Raw genomic sequence first — 23,580 nt, 5'->3', positions numbered from 1 at the left:
TCATTGACAACACACAACAAAACCCACTTTCCTTCAGTGTAAGGATTTCAATTGTCAAAAGAATTCCTTGATACTTTGTAAAACCAGCATAAATCCTGGCAAAACCCATTGCATATCCAGCAGAACAAACCAGGCTGCTTTTTCTAGGCCTTTCTTCCAGGATGCCTCCAGAACCTGTGTGTATCCAGGGAAAATCATAACGCACAACACTCTCTGAAACCAAGTTCCAGTTGAAACCACCCTAAGTTGATTGTATATATCTACTTGTAAGAAGAAGTTAACAACAACAAGATGCAAATGCTTTGCATTTGTTTTTCCTGCTAACTATGCTGGAAGCGTGTGACAAATACCCATAATAAACTAATATCTCCAGGTGTAATGAAAGGGAAACTCATTCAAGGCTGCAGGAAAGTGGCAGCATCATGTATCAGGAACAACGTCTAACAGCACAGGTAATAACAGCAACCACACAGTCTGTCATCTGTAATTAGGTGCTATGAATCATGGGATGGGGTTTGCTTTGAACCAAAGTGTGTTTAACTGATGTGTTTTGCTGGAAAACCAACACATAGGGAATGGTTAAGTCTCATAACGTGTGAAGCTCGTGTGCCATCAGGCAATAGTATTGTTCCAATGGGAACAGATGGAGCAAGGACTTCTCTCCCGCTGGACAGCCTGGGATTCTATGGGGTTCCTGCTTTGGTGAGACAGTGACAACCTGAGCTGATGCTGGTCTGGGGCACGGACAGAAGTTCTGAAGGCAGAGCCCATGATACAGCAGCCACAACACATCCCTGTTGTGCACTGGCAGAGCCAGCTCCTATGGGACTATACGATGCTCTGCACCAAGCTGGTAATGAATGGACTCTCAGGCAAGGATGGAGATGGATCTATTCCAGGAAAAGGGCTTTCAGCACAATTAGCTTACTGTGTAAACTTTAAACCTCTGCAGCTCTCTGGGCTGCTCAGATACTGCAGGATTAGTTAGTAATCCCCTTCTGCTTCTGTAACTTCAACATCACAAGGATGCGAGCAGGAAGGATGGGAAGACACAGCAGGACAAGAGCCTACAGCCAGCAGGCACCCTGTGAGCATCCGCAGCCTGAGTGTGCACAGAGCAGCAGGCTAGGATCCAGCTTCGTTTCCATGTTATTCCTGTATTTCTTAAAGCTGAAGTGATTTGATGATGGGTATATCCTGTATTATGGGAGCTCTGTTGCAGCAGCAAAGACAGAGACTGATCTTGGGAAGCTCAGGAAAGCAGAAGCACATTGTCATGAAGGAAACAGCCTCTCCCTTTGGTGCACTACTTGGCAGAGCCCTACAACCCATGGCTAACAGATGGTCAGCAGCTCCATAATAACCTGGCAGGCCTGACATGCTCCCTGCTGGGATAGAAACTGTGGCAAGCAGACAAAAATGGCCCTGCATAATGGATAGGAGAGGTCTGAGCATTCAAACACATTTGCAGAGCAGCTAATGAGAGCTGAAATCATCAAAACCCTATAAAACAAAGTCTTTTTGGACCCCGGACAAACAAGCAAATCTTCACAGGCAAATAATATGATTTAAGCACGTACCTGGAACTATTCAGACCTCACGGTTTGAACGGCAATAGGGAAACAAGAATGAAAGTAGCACAATGTGCATGTAAAGCTGATGCAAACCAGAGTAAAGCAAAGCATTCCTAATAAACCATGGGTTTAAAGTTATGCATTCATTGTCTTCTAAGTAAAGCAGTCAGAAACACTGACAGGATGTGTGAAGCAGTGGTGGAAAGAAGGAAGAGCAAAATGAGCACATCAGAAAGCACGTGGAGGAGGAGGAAATCAGGCAAAGCAGCCAATCTGGAGACAAAACAATGTCAACATCAGCACAGCACAAAGTGGTTTCAGTTTTACAGAAGGCAAAACACATCTTCTTGCCTTAGCAATGAATTTCAGAGCCTGAAGGGGCTACAGGAAACCTGGAGAGGGGCTTGGGACAAGGGCCTGTAGGGACAGGCCAAGGGGAATGGCTTGAACCTGCCAGAACAGGGGAGACTGAGCTGAGCTCTTAGGCAGAAGCTCTTCCCTGTGATTCCTGCCTGCTCCCTGTGACTGCTGCATCACTTTCACAACAGATTATTACTTCTTTTTCCCCAAACCTAAGGCTTTCTCACATGTTCCATATGGAACTTCTCATCCTGAGCCCTTGGTAAGCCTGGCCTCTGAGGGGTTTATCCTTTTGCTGTATGATACAGTATGGAAACACCTCTTGCTTTGTCATTCCAGGCTGTTCCAGCCAGGGAAGGGAGGAGCTTTGTGCATTACACCTTCAGAAAGCAGCTCCAGCCTCACCCCGGCTCTGTGCCCAGGCACACGCTGAGCTCTGAGCACTTAACAAGACATTTCAAGACAAACCTGCTATGAATTGACAGCTTTTGCCTAATGAGGCTTCCTGGGCTGCTGTGAACTGCCAAACCCCTCTGCAGATGCTCCCAGCAGCTGTGCACTGTGTTGGACCCATGTTTTAACACCCCCAGCTCCCAACAGGGCATGGTTGAGGTGGAAGGGATGAGGTGCAGCAAGCCCTGCTTGGGGAGATGCTGAATAACTTCCCCTGCCTCCACACCCTATGAAGCCAATGCCTCAGGGCTTTGTCTGCTTTGTCATCTATTGCTGAAGGACCTTACCATGAGTGTTTCATCCTGTGTGAATTCATCATTAATTCAACAGGCTGAGAAGATTGGGGCTGTTCAGCCTGGAGAAGAGCAGCTTCCAGTGTCTGAAGGAGGATACAAGGATGCTGGAGAGGGACTCTTCATTGGGGACTGGAGCGACAGGACAAGGGGTGATGGGTTCAAACTGAAACAGGGGTAGTTCAGGTGAGATCTAAGGCAGAAGCTGTTCCCTGTGAGGGTGCTGAGGTGCTGGCACAGGGTGCCCAGAGAAGCTGTGGCTGCCCCATCCCTGGCAGTGCTCAAGGCCAGGTTGGACACAGGGGCTTGGAGCAGCTGCTCCAGTGGAAGGGGTCCCTGCCCATGGCAGGGGTTGGAGCTGGATGAGCTTTAAGGTCCCTTCCAACACAAACCATTCTATTATTCTATGAAATCCCACTTCCAAAGTGCATTTCTGTAGCATCTAGGTGCCCAACTTCCCTTTCCTTGGATCTCACCTTTCCTTCACCAGAAAATCACCGTTTCTCACAATCTGCACAAGGCTCAACCAAAACTCAAGCATGTTTCCTCCACCCTTGTGAATTACTGTAATATGTGGAAGGCTAAATCTCAGTCCTACTCCATATCAGTACTTTGAGGGTGAGTCTCGCATGCAGCAAGTTCAGGCCTCAAAATATTGTGTGTAAATCCTAATTCCTGCTTCAAGCCTCACTCAAAACCCTACAACTGCTGCTCTCCATTTCCAGTTCTTTGCCCAAGGCTCCTCCAACATCATATGAGGATCTGGGAGCCCCGTTTGAAACAAATTGTTTTAATTAAAATAGTAATTTCCAGCCCCAAGAGATGTAAACTATTAAAGGGTTGCCAGGGGGGAGATGTGCTAATGGAGAGCAATGAGCAATTATAGCCAATCTGCTGCAGGTTCCCCGGGAAAAACAGGCTGGAAAACCAGAGCAGCCACTTGCCAAGTGACTATTTATCACTGCAGACAGGAGTTAAGGAATACAGGGTTTTCCCTCTATAAAGGCTTAGCAAGTGCACTTCATTTTCTTATGTGTCATTGAGTCATTTTGATGTAAGAGGAGAGATCAGCAGAAGGAACTGGGAGAAGCAAATCTCCTCTCTGTTAAATAGCCCTTCAGCACCTGAAACAACAGGTATGCAAAGAGCAAGGAGGGGGCAGATGAAAATGTTTTCCCCCATGGAAGTGAACCCTCTGCCTCCAACAATCCTGCTTGTTTTCTCCCAGTATTTGGGTAATATTCATCTGGGACATACCAGGTTTCAGGTCTATTTAGGAACTCCAACCAAGCTGATGTTTCCATTTTGCTATACAAAGATATCCAGCGTTATCCAGCCCAAAACTAAATGCTCAGGTGCTTCCCTGGAAAAGCAAATGCAGTTGTACATAGATTCAGTGGGAAAAATCACTTGCCCTTCCAAAGGTCTATATATCTGATCAACTCCTTTTCATGCTTCAGGACTGAATGCAGCTAAAAGGAATTGTCCTTCTCTTCATGCTTCCTATGGAATGCATCAATGCGGGCTTGGTTTTATCCTGCTGTTCACAGACCCAGTAGCCTGAAAAGGATCTGATCAACCTGAAATCAAGACTGATGCCTAAGAATAAAAACATGGGCATTTATCTTGTCTGATCTGGAAACTTATCTGCTGAAGCACATTCAGCATTCCCCAGCATCTCTATGGTCTCCTTGGAGATGCAAGGGGATGAGAATGTGTGTCTCTATACACATATATCTGCAGATGTACTTTCACATACAGAAATAGATATACATACTGACCCAGTGTACAGCTCCAAAATTCCATAGAATTACCATATACAGCTAATTCGAAGAAGCATCCTACCTTAGAAGCCAGGAGATGAAGTTTTGCCTCGTAGGTGGCATCATCTCCATTGAAACAATCCAGAATGACCTATATTTAGAAACAAAAAATATAAAGCTCAATTACAAGTCACTTTAAGAAGTGCATTGCTGAGGTAAAACCAATTCAGTTTCATACTGGAAAAGGAATCACAGTAACAAACTTCCTGGGGGAAAAAACCCAAAACTTCCTCAAAACACAAACTCCATCTATTTTCTGTAAATAACACTCAGTTATTCCCTGATTTTCTATTCAGGAAGCACAGAGCATCTGCCTCTGCCACCCACAGAAACAGCCAAGAAGCACATTCCTCCAAGGAATATCTGTTCATGTCGGCGCAGTGACCAACTAGAGATAGCATCGAGATGAAAAGTATTCTTCTTCCTCATAATTCCCTTCTCGCTTGATTCAGACCTCATTAAATCAAGAGGAATGTAAATCATACATTGAAGCATGTGTTGCACGAGGCCTTTTTGCAGCTCTGCTTATTAATACTGGTGTCATCTGGCTCTCTTAGGTACTGAACACCAGCAGCTGACACTATTTCACCCCTGGCTATACTGTATTAATTAAATAACATTAAGCACAAGTACTAGGGATGGGATTGCTGGAGAAATCAAGACTCTTAAAGGAATCCCACTGAAGGATGTTTAAACAGACATTCCACAAGGGCAAACAGAGAAATTAAGTTTTCCCTTAGCAATCTCGGTGACAACAGGAGAATACTAAATATAGAGCATAAGGGATGTGTTAGAGCAAAATGCTTTGCCTTAGTTTTAATTTAAATGCAGTTATACAGATGAAGAGCCTGGAGGCATCAAGCATCACCAATCAAAGCTCACATAATGAGTAAGTCTTACAAGTATATTGAAATCACCACTGCCCAAATTTGCCCAAATCATCAGAGAATGAGTTTTTTTTCACTATAACATCTACAAAGTCTTTTTTTTGCCCCCTTTTCCTTAAATATTTTCAAACCCCATGATTTCTCTTTGGCAAAGAAATCCTTTGAAGCAGTCCAAATAGCCTTTGAAGTTCAAATAGAGAAGTCATTTCATATTCATACACCCGTTTTACCTCCCACTTCCTAAGAAAGAAGGCATAGAGCTTATTGAAAAATTGATAGAATGGAATGGGCAGACTCGTCTCATGACAGAAGCAGCGTTCAAGCAAACAAAATGACAGTAAAATGGAAGCGAATGCATCTTTGGGTGTAAATCAAAGGCAATGAACAAAATACTTGGATTAACGAATCAAGCTTAATTAATTTAGATTAAAAGCTACAATCTGTAAGGCAGAATTTTGCAATGTATGAAGTGTAGTAAGTATGAAGGGATGGGTAAATATGGACTTGTTTTGAGCTGTTCTCACTCAGCAACCTCAGATTTATTAGAGCTGGGTGCATGCTTCTTTGCTAAACCACAAAAGCCATTAAAAACCCATGGATGTGATAGATGCCATGCAGTGCTGCTAGCAGGACTTTAACACTGTTCTCTTCCTCCTTCCATTCCTATAAATGTATTTCTCTCCTTTACAATATTTCCTATGAGTCTCCTATGTCAGATTTTCCCCATGTACATCGTTCCAGAGCCTCAGAAAAATGGGAACGGCCGCTCTGACTTGGAAACTAAAAGCTTTGAGATAGTTCTCCCTGGCATGATGAAAAGTCCCTCAGGTTCAAGAAAACAATCAGTAAATACAGGCTCCTACTTTCATAAAACACAGTTTGTTAGATATAAATGTTCGCTAACGGGAAGTGGTTTACTGCTGCAAATACAAGACTGCTTCAAAGACAACACGAAGTCAGGAACTGAGCAATAAAAGCAGCAGCAGACACATATATGGGGGCAGAATAAATAAAAGGCACAGTTTTGCTTTACCATTTGTGTGTGCCTTCTTGGGAAGTTGCATCATTTCTGTTTAGCCATCTCAGACCTATTTAAACTCTGTCTTTGGCAAGTGTCTCTTCTTATTCCAGGATTAACCACTTATTTTACACACAAAAAACCCCAAACCATCAAAAGAGCAGTGTAAACCTTTTACCTGAGCTGTCCACTGGAAGAAACAGTGACCTGAGAGATGTATATATATATATACACATATATATATATATTTAATCCCTTTTTAAGTATACTAGATGTTTACGAAGAGGAAGATACTCTTCTCTCTGCCCATGGCAGATGGTTGGAACTGGATGAGCTTTAAAGACCCTTCCAAACTGAACCAGTCTGGGATTCTATAATTCTTGGGGAGAAAAAGAAAAGGGAGGTAGGCAAATAAATCCCATAACAGGAATGCTCATAAATCTCTATTTATATTGGAAGTAAAAGTAAACTCACCAAAGATGATTTAACTACCTCTTATAATGGATGTGGCTATTAGGTCCTTAGACTTTATTAGCATTGTGAAAGAACATATTTTATGTGCAAATATTTAAGTACTCATAGAAAAATACTGTAAATATTAAGCACTCAATTACTTCAAGTTATGTAAAAACTCATTGAAAGATGATTTCTTGCCTGCAGAACAATCTATTGCCAAAAGCTGCAGTTTCATTTTATCAGTGAATGCAATGCATTGGATGGGGGTTTTAGGAGTCTAAATGAAGAAATGCATGCATTTCTCACAAGACAAGGCAGGGACACAGCTGAGCACTGACCACAGGACAGCTTCAGGGTTTAGTACAGACTCATTCAGCAAAGAGGAGGAGGAAGATGTAGAGAAGCAGAAGAGGACCTCAAACCCCTCAAAATGAGCAGAAACTTACCCTTGCTGATGGCTTTGACATAACACTGCAAAGGTGAAAGGGAAGTGATCACTAAGTGACCATGGTTTTGTTCTTTCCCAAAGGAGACCGGGATGATGGTGGAAGATAAAGGTAAACTACAAGCAATGTGAGCTGCTTGAGGGAGTGCTAAAAATACAATGAGCAAAAATAGTCATAAGTGTACTGAAGCAAGAAGATGCAAGTTCAATAATAAGGTTAACAGCAATAAAACTCCAGCCCCACGAACCACATTGATCTGTGGAGTAACACAGGAGAAAGGCAGAGGATTCTGTTGATTTTATGTTATTTGAATTGATCACTATCTGCCTGCTTGCATAGCCAGCTGTGATGCTACTTGATGTTTCAGAGTTTCCTTAAGGAAAATGCTTCCATTCTGTAAATGACAGGCCTGTCACGGATAGTGCTATTTAGAAGGTTGTTCTCTCTTGCTTAAACCAAATCCTACATACACCTTAACGGCAAACCTGTATTTTTCATGTGAAAATCTGAAAGGACAAAATTCAGTGAGAAACACTGTGTGTGAATTAACTTTACTACAAAGATATGTATGCCAAGACATGCTACAAGGGGATGACAGGCTTTCTGCTGCCTCCCCAAGGAGTTAATAAGGAATCCTATCAGTCTGGTGATTTCTACACCCAGAACTACTAAAAGCTTCTGTAATTCCCCATTCCCAAAGTACTTTGTTTGACATTATGGAAACCAACAATGATATTTAATTAGTTCTGTTCGTCATAACACTTCCAACAGACTTATAGCCATGGGCTCAAGAGTATTACATTTTAACTGTGCAAGTTTAACCCAATGGTGAGCTAAGATGTGATAAAGCTTCTGAAAGGATAAAGAACCAACAAGTGTGGTTTATTATCTAACTATTTTGGTTCGTTATTTTACTTTTTAACTGAGAAATCAGTTACAGAAAATACTGATTTGAGGAATGGATCAATATTCAGGTTTTGATAGACTCCTTATGGATATTCAGTTAAAACAAATACTGAAAGCAGAACTTCCAGACATTACTGCATCCAAGGCTGGGGAAGAACAGAGAAACTCTCTCTATATTTCTTTCTCTCTGGCTTTCTTCTTTTTCCCTTTACTGTAGCTCCTACAGGAAAGGCATCTTCTAAACTGCAACACAACACAGCACTGCTAAAGGGGGCACAATGACAGAAGCTCACTTACTTTTACCTTAGTGAAAAGCTTTTCCCCACCAGAACCAGAGATGAACTGTTTCATAATGAACCTGCTAAGGGGAATTTCAGACTTTGTTATATGCAACTATTAAAGACTCTGGGATTTCCTTACATCCTTTTCTCCCTGTGGTGTATTTGTCTAAACCCTGTTGAGGTACGAAGGACTTGCTTTGCGCAAGGATACAACCAGACTGCCTTTACCTAGGCACACAGCCTTACCAGCCTGGTCTTTAACCCACTGCCTCTCTCTGTCCTCTCCACCCTGCCACAAAAATACATTGACTTTTATCAATGGATAATTGATATATGAAATGTAAGATCAACCAGTGAAAGCCCCAGCCCTGACTAAGCAACGTGTCTCTTTGATACAGCTCTTAAGAGGCAGAAGTGCAGTCTCCAGTGAACAAACAAGGACTTCCCATCATTTTATACATGCAGTTTATTAAATACCACCATAAACCAACCTTTCCCACAAGCCTTTCTGCAGCCTTAAATGATCAGGGACTGTTGCTTGACAACAAATGCATATGAGGAGAATTCCCCCTTTATTTAAGGTTTGAAACATGACTTTAGAAGCCTCAAACTGACACTCACCAAATTCCATAATGAGTGGGAATGCAACAGGGATTCCCTGAGCTCTGGCAGCTCACAAGCATGTTACTCCATTCAGAAAGCTGCCCAGCCAGACTACCAGCTGTGCAGCCTGGAGTACCTGAACTGAGCCTTTGGTTCATGCTCACCTTCCTGCTGTGGTTAAGCTCAGTGGGTTAAGCTTAACGTGGGTTAAGCTCAGTCATAAATCAGCCACGCAGTTTCTGTCTTACTTCCCCCCTTCTTCCCTCCCCCTGTCTCCAGAGGGATGGGGAGAAGAATTGAAGGAATGCAACTCCCATGGGTTGAGATAAGAACAGTCCAGTAACTAAGGTATAACACAAACTACTGCTGGTGCCACCAATAATGATAATGATAAGGGAAATAACAAGGGAACAGAATACAACCACTCACCACCCACCGACCAATACCCAGCCTGATGCCGGCAGTGAACTCACCCTTCCAGTTAACTCCCAGTTACGTACTGGGTATGACGTGCTGTGGTATGGAATACCTCTTTGGTCAGTTTGGATCAGGTGTTGTATCTCTACTTCCTCCCGGCTTCCCCTCCTCCCTGGCAGAGCATGAGACTCACAAAGTCCTTGGTCACACTAAACATTACTGAGCAACAACTAAAACCATCGGTGTTATCAGCGCTGTTCTCAGGGTGAAAGTCAAAACCACAGCACTGCAGCAGGTACTAAGAAGGAGAAAAATGACTGCCACTGCTGAAGCCAGGACACTTCCTGTTAAACAACCTGGGAAACTAAACTCAGATTAATGCATGTTTATACATTTAATTGTATATTAAAGAGTGCTTTTCAGGTGCATAAGAAACATCAGGGGCACATTAACTTACATCAGCTCGAACAATAAAACCCCAAACTGATGCATTTGCAATTATTCTGCAATTATATGGAAATTACCTTAGCCACCCATTGCTCTGACAGGTGCCTGAGAGCTGCTCTAAACAGGGTGGGAGAATTCACTCGAGGGTATTCTCCATGCCTGACCACCTTTTGCCTCTCCTTCAAGCAATGAAAACATGAGGCAGCAATGGCTAGGTACTGTCCTGCTGGATTGGTTTCTTCCCCAACACAGATCAATGCTCTCCTTCCTCCATGCCTGCCTCTGTGCATCCCCAGCTGAGCATACTCTTCGGATGGGGCTTGGAGCAACCTGGTCTAGTAGAAGGTGTTCTTTCCAACCCAAACCAGTCTGTGACTATATGAACATAGCTAACACTCAGTAAAAACTCCCACACATAACCCAGATACAAATGGTCTCAGTCCAAGTGCACATAAACAAATAATCATCTTTTTCTGTGTGCTATTTATCTCCATTCATTTGAAGATCCTTATTACTAGACAGCTATGCCATGAGGAAAAGGAATGGTTTTGTCTGTCTGAGGGGTTCTGGTCACTAGATGGTAAGAAACAGAATCCCTGACTGGTTTGGGTTCAAGGGGCCTTAAAGGTCCTCCAGTTCCAACCCTCTGCCCTGGAGAGGGACACCTTCCACTACAGCATGTTGCTCAAGGCCCCATCCCATAAATCAGTTGTAGGAATCATGACACCAGTGCAAAAAGCTGCAAACAGAGCTGATGAGAGTGCATGAAATAGAATCTGACCCTAATGACAGGCTTACCTGAGAGAGGACTATCTTGTTTCGCATCCCAATGACAGTGCTGCAGTTTTCCTTGGACACACTCTTCCACCTGCACCAAAACCACTTTTCCTGTCTGAAGGCAGAATGCAATCAGATGGGACACGATGAACAGTTTCCATGCTGTCAGAGAGGGAGATGAAGAAAGAGCTGTTGCAAACTATGGGCAGACTGCATAGAGAGACATCAACTGCTGTGCATCTAACACCCCTCAATGCTGTTGAGTGGAAACCTTTTCCTACCTTCAAATTCATTGTTCATCATTAGGCTTATGCTATAATGTTACTATGGATGTAATCTAAACTATAAATGCCCTGAGCAACCACTTGAGACTCACACATCTGCAAAAAGCTGAACTAACCCAGAAGGACCAGCCTTTCCCATCGGCAAAAACCAGCACGTGCCATTCCAGTGCTCCCAGAGCCAGTCTCCTGAGGACTCCAGCTCTACAGCCCTCCTCCAATTGAAGTTTTATGTCCACACTGTAATATAACTCCATATGTTTCATATAGTCTCATTTGAAAATGTTTTCCAGACTTGTTTGCAAACACTATAACACTGGAAAAACAAATGCCAACTCTTGCATTCAAATGAGACTGTTGCCTGTAAAGCTGTGACCTTTGTTTTGCATATAGGCATCCCTAGCTGTTTGCCAGGATTATCTATACATCCCAGGGTGTATTTCATCTGGAATGCAAAGCAGTTCTTTATAGCACGCATGGTTGACTGGGAATAACATGAGTTTGTTTCCCTGTGACAGGAAGCTATTTGCATGACTTTCAAATAGTTAGAGGTGATTTACAGCCTCTGCATTCACATCATGGAGAGATAAACAGGAAAATTGTGCCATGGATGACAGTTACTATCCTTAACATCTGTTTTTCCCTGAAAATAATTTTATGCTGAAGAAACTCCATCTAAATTCTTAGGGTTTATCCAATTTTGTTTCCCTTTAATATTTGCTTTCAATGGCACAAGACTTACCTTTATGTCAAGGCCAGGTTGGACGGGGTTTGGAGCAACCTATTCTGGTGGAAGGTATCCCTGCCCACAGCCGGGGTTTGGAACTGGATGAGCTTTAAGGTCCCTTCCAACACAAACCAGGCTGGAATCTTTGATTAGGCTTAGGTTTTACAGATACATCCCCTGGTCACTTAGGAAGACATCCACAGAACTGTTTGCAGTGTATGTTACACATCACACCTTTCTTAAAGAGAAGTTAATGTTGGCCGCTGCTCTCTTACAGCAAATGTGATTTTCATGGATAATTTGACCTGTGAAATTCAGCTCAGTGCATGTCTCCACTGCAATTAGGCAGGGCAAAAGCAGCTCTGTGGCATACTGACATCAACATGAAAGTAGACAGAGCAGAAGGAGCAGGGAAGGTAGAGCAGCAGACGCTGGTGTATGTTGCACACTGAAGCCATCAGGACCTCAGCTCACAAGCAGGCTTGCCCTGAGCAAGACAGGTGAGGCAGCGCATGATTCATTATCTGCAGTCAAAGCTCAGGTAAGCAACAGGCAGCAGCAACAGGAGCAGAGCATGGGGATGGCTCTGCAATACCTAGTGATGGTATCTCCCCCCCCACAGCTTAGGTTCCTTAAACACAGGTTTCTTCAATGGCTTTAACCTACCCAAGAGGAGACTGAGCTGAGCTCTTAGGCAGAAGCTGTTCCCTGTGAGGGTGCTGAGGCGCTGGCACAGGGTGCCCAGAGAAGCTGTGGCTGCCCCATCCCTGGCAGTGCTCAAGGCCAGGTTGGACACAGGGGCTTGGAGCAGCTGCTCCAGTGGAAGGGGTCCCTGCCCATGGCAGGGGTTGGAGCTGGAGGAGCTTTGAGGTCCCTTCAACACAAACCAGGCTGGGATTCTATGAAACAAGAGCACTCGCTATTCAGCAGTTCCCTCACTGCAAAATGGTCAACACAGAGCAAGAATCCTCATAATAAATATACCAGAATTCTCCTTATTAACTTCTTAACTTCAAGGTGGTGTTGGGTTAAGGAGATGGGGAAGGTAATTCAAAAAGCATCACTGGCTCTATGGAGCTCCCTGACTGAAGCACTTCTTGGTTGGGAAACAATTCAGGCTTGTTTCCGCACTCCTCATTATCTCTCTCCAAGATTAATTACAGCCCTTTAAAAACACACTTGAGTGATGCTTCAAAGGACACAAACCCCATTTCTTTGTAGGAAATATCTGCACTGGGCAAAGACTGGGAGAAGTATTCCAGTGATTTGTGCAACTGAGATGTGCAGAAAGCCACAAACAAGTATATAAATACATAAAGCAAAACACACCACGTTCTGCATTTAAACACGGCTGAAATAAGTAACTTTGAGCAGGTGTCATCTTTTATTATTTGGAGCATTATCTTGCTCTGCTGCTCTGCCTGGCAGCACTTTCCTGATCAGTCTTAATACTCCATGAACATAAGAGAGCACATTGCGACTGCACCGAGTACAGAACATTCTGTTTCCCATTTCCTCCTCACTGCCCTGTTTATGTTCTGGGTACCAGCATTCAGGAGCTGAGCATCCTTGCCAAGCTTACTCCAGGGACTTCTAATGGCTCGGAAGCCTCGTCCATGTTCCTAATGTATTAATGGATAAGCTCTGTGAAGCAATCATTTATAGCTAGTGTTTGTCTCATTGTTAACTACAGATGTAACTCACAACTTAGCTCCTAGCTCAGCTCTCCTACACACCCAAAGAAGGTTACTTAAAAACAGCCAACATCAGCACTACTGACACCACTGCAGCACCAGACATCATCCCAGCCTCCCTGCTGGGTTATGAAGCCAATGATGATGTCCAGGAGAGCCATGGGAGACAACCCACTAGATTTAGACGTGCTTCTAGGTGACTGCAGCACACACACTCCCTAAGCAAACGCCATCAGCTTGCAAGGAGGAATCCAAGTACAAAGACTTCTCGGCTCCAGGGTGCCGAGTGGTGGTAAGGCAGTGGTTCATTGAACCGCAGGATCCCAGCCTGGTTTGGGTTGGAAAGGACCTTAAAGCTCCTCCAGCTCCAACCCCTGCCACAGGCAGGGACCCCTTCCACTGGAGCAGCTGCTCCAAGCCCCTGTGTCCAACCTGGCCTTGAGCACTGCCAGGGATGGGGCAGCCACAGCTTCTCTGGGCACCCTGTGCCAGCGCCTCAGCACTCTCACAGGGAACAGCTTCTGCCTCAGAGTTCAGCTCAGTCTCCCCTGTTCTGGCAGGTTCAAGCCATTCCCCTTGGCCTGTCCCTACAGGCCCTTGTCCCAAGCCCCTCTCCAGGTTCCCTGCAGCCCCTTTAGGCACTGGAGCTGCTCTCAGGTCTCCCCTTAAGGAGCCTTCTTCCCTGAGCTGAACAATCCAGAGAAGGGCCAAGTTATTCAGATGTGCCAAGTCTCCCTCCTCTCTCTCCCTGCCTCCTGTTTTACATCCTAGTAAAATGATTCCCCACATCTTAAATCATCTTCAAAGACTTCAGAGACGTTTTACTGCATCTATAACTCTGCCCTTTTATCAGCAGCTTCACCACCCGTGTTCAAGCTGGTTTGCTTATATTCTCTTAAAAACGGTTTCTTTCCACAGGTGCAGCATTTCTATCATCATCTGATGATGATTTGGTGCAAATATCTTGGCATTCACCAAGTGGTATTGGGAAGACCAGGAGTGCAGAATTATGAGAAGGTGGGAGGAGAAAGAGAGTTGTTAATATCATTGTTCTAGATTTCCCTATCCTCCGACTCAAAGTTAGCCACAATCAGGAATTCAGCCTCTAACACACACCAGCCATGCAGTGAATGTTTTGAAATGGAAAATTCTATGTCCAAAGCATAGGGAGAAGCATGGAAATGGAAATGAGATGTGCTTGAAATGTTCATTTTTCCTAAAGAACAGGTTGGAATTTTTCCATATGCCTCTTCCCTTATACAATACTGTGTGATTCATTAAAGCAAACAGTGCATTTAAAGCAAAAAGCACCATATGCACACTTAGATTTCAATACACATGAGAAATTACTTCTATATGAGAAAAGGCCCTTAAAGCTCTGGTTTCATTGAGGCTTTGGATTTGCAAGCAGTGATGAAAGCTCTCCAGGCACTGCCCAACACTCAAGTTGCTTCTTTTAGTCTCCCCTGTATGAATTTAATATAGAAAAATCAACATTTGCAGCTTAAAACAGAGGAAAACCTCATGAAAAGGGGTTGTGGAATTACCACTTTTTAGGTCAATCACATTGCCATGAACCATCAGGAAAAGCAAACATTGAAGGGCTACAGGTTTTCTCAGATACAGCTCCATTACCCATAGTTCCTAATTCCCTGTTTAAACTAGGCTAACTCCTGGAGAACACAGAATCAAGTAGGTTGGAAAAGACCTTGAAGATCATCATGAGATCAAGATGATAATGCAATCATGAGATGATGCTTTGGGAACTAGAGGAGGCTGATGTTACAGCACTGACCAGCTCTTTGTGAGCCACAGGTATACATGGTCTGCCCAGCTTTATCACCAGAGCATCTTAAAACCTGTGAAGCCTTTACAAGCCTATAACTGATATGATCTCTAGAAATCACACAGATTTACTAGACAAGTATCTCCTTTTGACTGCAGTATCTTCATTCTCTCAGATGATTGTGATGTCAGAAGCTTGGTGGGTGACACAGATATATTTAACTTTCACATGCATAGAAACTATGGAACAACTTCCCATGCCAAAGTTAATATTGCACTCCCTGACATGCAGTATTCTTGTAACAGCACTATTGCTCTCTAAAACCTATACTGATCAAGACCCATATAGTAAAATCAGGTATGCCATGATGGTTTGATATCATACAATGCACAGAGCATCATTCCAACATCATTCCTAAAATTCCAGTGTAGAGCCTTGAAGAAATATAGGCTGTTAATAAATACGGGCTATATATCTACCAAATTATACCGTATTAACATCATAAGGGTCATGACTGATAACCAGCTTAGAAATACACTGTTCATGAGAGAAGTATAGGAGTATTGATATATACAGTAAGTATAGTCATTAGAAGGGATTGAAAAATAACTGCTTCATCTTGTGCTTACAATGAAAATAAAGGCAAGAAAAATGACTTTGGAAGTAGGAAAATCAGATGTAACTCAAAGACCAATAGAAAGGCAAAGACCTAAATTAGAAAGACTGTGACACTAATGAAGGGTAATACCATCTCCAGCTCTCAACAGTGAGAATGGAAACTCTGGGATGTTGGTTAATCCAATCCATGGACTGAAAATCTAAACTCTCCTCCGGAATGAAACATCAACCAGAAAATAAACTCATGGCAGAGGCAAAATAAATCAAAAGCATTAAAGAGGAAATTAGAGGATTGAATGAATCTGTTGTAAGGCATTCAAATTTCTCTTCTCCGTTAAGAGCAGCGGTCTTGTAGGAATGTCAAAGAGTAAATAACCCAGTGAAGCATCATTACAGTAAAGCTAATTTAATGCTACATTACAATATATCTACTTTGGCTATTGTAAATCTCCTGTATTTTCCAGTAGTGAATTAATGAAAAGCAAGCATGAAATTGTGTACTGCTATCATACAAGGTCCTATATCACCTAGAAACCCAAGTGCAATGACTTTCATTCATGACAAAAAACGGCTTCTGCACTGAAGCAGGAATGATCTTCATCAACCCCATTCATAGAATCACAGAATAGTTAGGGTTCTAAAGGACCTTAAGATCATCCAGTTCTAACCCCCTGCCATGGGCAGGGACACCTCACACTAAACCATGGCACCCAAGGCTCTGTCCAACCTGGCCTTGAACACTGCCAGGGATGGAGCATTCACAGCCTCCCTGGGCAACCCATTCCAGTGCCTCAGCACCCTCACAAGAAAGAATTTCTTCCTTAGATCCAATCTAAACTTCCCCTGTTTCAGTTTTAGCCTGTTACCCCTTAAAACCATAGTGGTTTTACTTCTTATGATGGATAAATCTCAAAGTGCTCATTTTCTAGCAAAATTCTCTTCTTAAATACAGACCCTGCTGTGTGAGTCTGCCCTCAGTTATTCAGACACAATTGACCATTCCAGGTAGGGACACAGTGATTGAGGGTAAATAAACACATATGTGTAACTAGAAGCTTAACTTCATGGTGCAGCTGCCTAGAAACAATTCCTGACAAACCTAAAGGCTTTTCTAGAATGGTAACCTTTCTTTGGAAGGCTCCATTAGCTGATATCTCATAAGTAAGAACAAGAAACATGCTCAGTGTTATTTTGCTTGGTTATACCTTATTTTTGCCCTTTTTCTGAGCCCATGTGTAGTTTTTGCGCTGTGCAATGGTTACAACTGAACTATGAGCAGCATGAAGAAGTGTTCCCTTTTATGTTAAACATCACCCTATCCTACCACACTGTTAAATTACACTCTTTTATGCACAAAATATCATGTTTTGTTCCATGTAAAGTCAAACATTAGCAGAGTGCATTATGCCTCTGTACACAATAGCAGAAGCAAGAGAAGTGTTCATACTGCACTGAGCCACCAAGCAATCCACTGCTTCAGTTTTTGCCTGTGCAGTTTGTCAGGTCTCTGAACTTAAGCTTTCCAGAAGATGTTCAATTCCTGCAGAGCAGAGCAAACAGCTTGGGTGAAACGTGGCTTTCCTTAAAGTATTCCAGCATCTCATCTATGTGCATGTGGGTTCTTCTAACAAAGCAAAGGCAGCAAACAAATAATAGGAGGAGCTGGACACTAGACAGACAATGGTGATCTGCTGATCAAAAAATCACATAACCACTAGGAAGGAATAAAGTAGATGTGTAGAACCAAGCTACAGATATCAAACCAAGATCCTTTCTCTTAATGGGATCATCCTTCATCTCCCAAACGTGAAAACCTGCTACAAGCATTGCACTTGGCATACAGCAGTCGCCTTCTTGCCCTATGTAAGATAGAAGGCTCCTCACAGGAACAACTTGGATCATGATAGTAAAATGCCTCAGGGGAAGCTAACATGGAATTAGCTCACTCCCAAGTGAGCTACTGGACATCTACTGCAGGCTCTGGAAGCCCCAGGTGTCATAGACAGATATCCATTTTCAACAACAGATTGCACACAGACGTGTCCATAGCTATAAAATAGCTGCACACACAATTGCTTGGATGCGCTGCTTGTGTACACTAATTAAAATACATCTCAAACTGTTCAAAATGATGAGCTGAGGCTCCACAGCTGCATTAGAGGAGATGCGAGAGCTACACTGATCTCCCACCAGCTGGGTGTGCTTTGGAAGTGTGCATCTCAAGCTGGAACAAGCTTTTCCAGAAGCAAGTGAGTCTGCATTTAAAGCAGTTTATATAAGTGAAAAGTAGCCACAGATTCAGGTCAAAATGAGTAACTAATTCTATCTGAGAAAGAGACAAAAGTATTTCATCCAAACATTAGAGTTTTGACACGATGCTTTTTAAATATCCAAGCTTAAATTCACTGCAAGTTGAACCACATAAGCCTGAGGTACAAGGGAGTTGTTCTCAGGATAGTATGAACAAGACACAAGCTTTGGTGAACAGAAAGTCCTCTGGCAAATAAATGAGAGGTCCAGGACAGGAAAACAAGGACCAATTCTTCACCTTCCATTGCAGAAAACAGTGATGGCTCTGAAAGGTTCTCAAGCCTTAAACAACAACCATTTCAGAGCTTTATCCCAGCAGGATTCCATAATTCAAACCTGGAGAGTGTAAATGGAAAGCTACAAAAACACATGAAGGGATCAGAAAGCAGGACCACAGAGAGAGATGCACAGAGGTCAAACTACTTGGTTTGTGAATGAGGAGGTGAAAGAGGAACTTAGATCACAGTTGAAGAACCTAAGAGGATAAAGATAATCTGCTCTAGCAAGCACTTCAGCCTAGAGACAAGAATATATCCATTTCCAGGGGTTACAGGTGGATAAGTGACAGAATTACATAGCAAGAAAGAAACACTTGCAGTAATGATGTGAATAATTAATTACTGAAAGAAAATGCCAAAGGTTCTCATGGATGCTGTATCCCCAGATGTCTGTAACACAAGACTGCGTGTTTCTCTACAAGAAATGTTCCAGTTCAGCCTGAGATATTGGACCTGACTTAGCTCAGAGACATTGCAGAGCCCTCGGTGTACACTGTTAAACTACAGGGGTCCCAACTTTGATGGAACCTCACCCAAAACATAAACCAAATTTGCACTGATGTGAGGGGTGTTTTCTTCAGATATTATTAGAAAGTCCACAGGAAGGCTCCAGCTTCACAGTATTTCCATTAAACACCTTCTTTTGGCTGACAGTGAATAGTGCCAACAAGTAGGACAAACTTTCTTTCTACTGCTACAGGATATAGAATCATGGAATGGTTTGGGTTAGATCTTAACACCATCTATTTCCAACCCCCTGCCATGGGCAGAGACACCTTCCACTAGAGCAGGTTGCTCCAAGGACCATCCAACCTGGCCTTGAACACTGCCAAGGATGGAGCATTCAACATCTTTGGGCATCACTTCTCTGGGCAACCGTTAACGGTGCCTCACCACCCTCATTGCAAAGAATTTCTTCTTTACATCTAAGCTCAATCACCCCTGTTTAAATGTGAATACAATGCCCATTGTCCTATCACTGCAGTCCCTCTCCAGCATCCATAATTCTCCTTTTTCAACAGATTCAGAGAGACAAATTGCAGTGCCTCAGAACCCAGCTCTGCTCTTTCCAGAAGGTTGGGGACTGGATCTGTTCCAATCAAAGCAACAAAGATAATTACCATGTCCAGAAACATGCAGTTGCCAAAATCTGCTTCTCTCCATCACCTGCTTCCTTGTCTTCTCCACATCCCCAGCCACCTCTATTACATCAACACCAGGCTGGCTGAGGTCTGATATGGTCTGCTCAGTCACTCTCCCAGTGATGCTGCACAATTGGCCATCAGCAGCATCCATCCAACTCCAATTGCATTGCACTGAATTGATTCATTAAGGTAATCACTGCTGTCGTATCGTGTGCTCATTACAAAGAACAACAAATTATTCAAAGCATGTTTTCCCTCCTGAGCTACTGTATCAAATGTATTAATCACAACTTGGTTGGCTGCTGCAGTCGCTCATTTTCTGCATGCCATTTATATACTAGAAAGCAAACGAACAAGAAACTCACCATCATTTTGCTCCTGATTTATCTGAGCAAGGCTTGGACCAAAATATCTACTTCATCCATGGGCAAATCCGTTTTAGATCCAACGAGTTGTCAGCTCTCAAAAGCTCTGCCAAAGGCTGCTGTTGATAGTTGAAGGCAAAACTGGTATGGAGAAGCCAAATGTTCACGTTATACTGAAGAAAAAAAGCACACTGGCCATAGCAAAATTGTTATCTAAGAGGGTAAAAGGCTTACCTGTGAAGTCAAAGAAGCCCTTCACACACCACATCTAACTAAGTAGGTGCAAACTTAGCTCATAAGTGATTTATATAAATTTCCTTATACTATGCCCTGAATTTGGCATCCTCTGCTAGATCTCTATCAAGGTCTGCAGAACAAAGCAGTGACTTGGTGCCATAGCAGTTTAAAGCTGAGCAGTTGTGAATCATTCCCATTATGTCAGTTATGTGTCCTTGGCAGCTGAGGTGTCACCATCCAGGTCTCCAACTGCATGTCAACCTGCTCATTTAAAACCCCACAAGAGGTCCAGTGAGATACCTGCAGAAAGCTCTTCATTGACAGCAATTCCCCCTGTTCTGAAGATGAGTAAATTAATCGTGTGAGTGACTATTCCCTTTGAAGAGGAAACACTAATTCTGTACAGAATTAAGTCAATGCATTATTTATGTCTTGTCATGGTACTATCTCACAATGGGATTCAGGGCATTGTAGCTCCTGGAAGCCCATCAGGATGCTATAATTTCTGCAGGTGTTCATTGCTTTATACAGCTCATTTTACACCCTCCTTTGACTAGTCACACCAAGTTACCTTCAGTGCGAGAGGTGATGGGCTTTGGTTCTTTAGAAAGCACCACAATATAGATTTCCAATCATCTTTGGCCTTGCAGATAACAGAACCAGCTGCATTAGTAAGTGGAGGTTGTTGTATCATCCTGTGTAGACCGGTATGCATGATCCAGTGGGTTGCTGATGCTCTCTTGGATACATCAAGAACCAAGACAATGACTATCCAGCAGCCTCATGCCATTCTGTCCCATGAGGCCTATAGCTGTAGACCAGAAGAGGTCTGCACTTGATAGCAGGACAGTGGAGGGCTTGCATGCTGTGATCAACTGTGGGGCTGGCAGAGGGGCATGCATTGACACCAAGCAAATAAAGCATAGCACATCATCTGCTTGCCTGCCATGCAGGCAGAGTTGAACCTTTGAGCTTTAAATGATGGTGTGTTTCCATCTTCCCAGTTTTGAGGCAATCTACAAAGCAGCAGAGTTTGAGTGAGGGAGAGTCAAGAGGGTGAGCGTGAAAGTACTGCAATAAAGAGGGATGAGATGAAGGATAAAGGAGGTGGCCCAATGTGATGGATTGCCTGTCCTATCAGCCATGATAGTTCCTCTACAAATCATCACAGCTCCTGCTTTGAAGACAGGTTGTCCAATTCATCTTCATGGGAGCATCACCAAGGCTCTGCAAGGAGAGCTGCAGGGAGCAGCTGGATGCAAGGCTGGGAGCCAGGATAGGAAACAACCGTGTTGCCCTGTTGGCACCCATGATGTTTGTCAAACAGTGCTGACAAAGAGCTGTTTTCTCCTCCCATCCCACCATCCTCTCACATCTAATAAGCTAATCTTTTTGAGGGAAAGTAATTACAGCAAAAACCAGGGCAGTGCTAACAGATAATCACATTAGTAACACTGTTAAATACACACTGGTGGTGTTATTCCTGCTGGCTGGAAGCAGCAGCCAAAAGTGTTGAAAGCAGAAACTTGTCACTCAGCAAGTCTTATCTGCAGCAATATTTCTTTGCCTTTTAAGACAATTTGTTGGGTTTCTGGGTTATCTGTGAAGTGACAGATGTGAACTCTATTAACTCAAGGCCTGACACATGGTTTATGAAAGATCCTGAAAGCTTCATCCCTTCATAGCAAATGCTTCCTTGGAGAAAGAGACATCCAGTGAGCTGTAAGTCATGTAGTTATTATAAAGGAAAATAACAAGCCATAAAGAATATTCTGATACTGTTCACAATGTCCAGAGGAGGAGAATAATGAAGTAGCAAAGCTTTGGTTAAACTTCCTTTTACAATATAATACAAAGAAATCCTATGTCATTACCAAAGCCATGGTCTTGAGACCAGACAATTTGGGAGTTAAGTAAGTACAACAAAGTGAATGAGTACAGATGCTTCCTTAGGAAACTGCAGCATCCCAAGCCTTGCAGCACAGGGTAAGGATATGTAAAAGACAAATACCTCTGTATTCTTTACCCTTAAGAGAATGAAGCTCTTTGGTGCAAGGTAATCTTGGGGGAGCAATAGGTTAATGGAGAAAAGCATCTGAGTTTATGAAGACAGATTTGCAGTTTCCTCCTTATCCAGGATCTGAAGCAAAATCCAGGTTCAGTGATCATGGCCCTCTCTCTAAAATAATAATAACTATTATTATAATAAGATAAAATTCTAATGCCACTTCAGGAATTAGAGCTTAAATTCTACTTTGGGAAAGCAGTTGAAGCCTTGGTGTAAATAGTGAAAATGATGCAAATTCTGAAATGAAAGGATTTGCTGGAAGCCTTTGGAATAAGAAAGGAGAATTAGACAAAACCTGGAGTAGGAGTGAACAGCTGATATCCAGCAAGGCAAGAAGAGATGTTTTCCAGAACAAGTGCTTGCATTTGATATACAATTGGGTTTGAGAAATCATTTTAGAGATAAATGCGTGTCTGAGCAGAAGCAATGTATCTCTTTTCCTTGTCAAACTGACACATCATAGATGAACTTGCTCTGCTCATACATGAAGAAGAAAAGTCTTTGACAGTTTTGACCACTGAAAGAGAGAAGAAAGCAGACTTTTACAGTTTTCCTTTTCTGTATTAGTATATAAGACCAAAAACCCTCCAACAAACCAGACCAGTCCCCTGTGTGAGTGCAGGCAGCTAACACATCAGGGCACACTGTCATTTGTTAATCCAAGCCTAAGCAGAAAGGTCACATTGGAACAGTCCAAATCTTCATGGAGAATCAGTACAGGTGTGTTATGGGCAAATACACTATGACTAGTCCATCTCTGTGAAGAAAAACATGCAGTACTTCTTGAGGATACAATCTATGACCAAGTCATTTAAAAAACACCTAATAAATGCCATTACTTTCTTTATTCTTTAATTCTTTGTTGTTATGATTATTCTGGTCTCTGAGAGTTATTTCCAAGGTAACTAGTAAGAGGAGAACAAATCACATACACTGGCTGGCTCTCTACTTGTTTCAGAGGTAAGATAAACTTAAAGGATCACCACCTCTTGATCTTCAAGCATCGAGGCCAGAAGTAAACCAACAGCTTATAATAAATCACTGTCAACTAATCCACAAAACAGCTGAAACTACAAGATCTACTGCCCACACAGAGGCAGAGCTGAGTTGAAAGTAGATATGAAAAAGCAATAGATAAAACCAGACCTGACTAGTTTGAGCCAATTCACTGAAAGCTGTTGGATGATGCTTAAATAAAACATATTACCACCTTCTGGCTAATTGCTGAGGTCAAAAAGTCTCATCAAAGTCTCCTTATCATGCTGCACTAAGAGGAAGGACTTCAGGTGGTTACATCCTGCTTCTAGCTGAGTTATCTCAGCCCATTCCT

The sequence above is a fragment of the Melopsittacus undulatus genome, chromosome 4 (assembly GCF_012275295.1).
Source record: "Melopsittacus undulatus isolate bMelUnd1 chromosome 4, bMelUnd1.mat.Z, whole genome shotgun sequence".
In the NCBI taxonomy this organism is placed as follows: domain Eukaryota; kingdom Metazoa; phylum Chordata; class Aves; order Psittaciformes; family Psittaculidae; genus Melopsittacus; species Melopsittacus undulatus.
The sequence above is the reverse complement of the archived record's forward strand: the minus strand, read 5'-3'. Positions refer to the sequence as shown.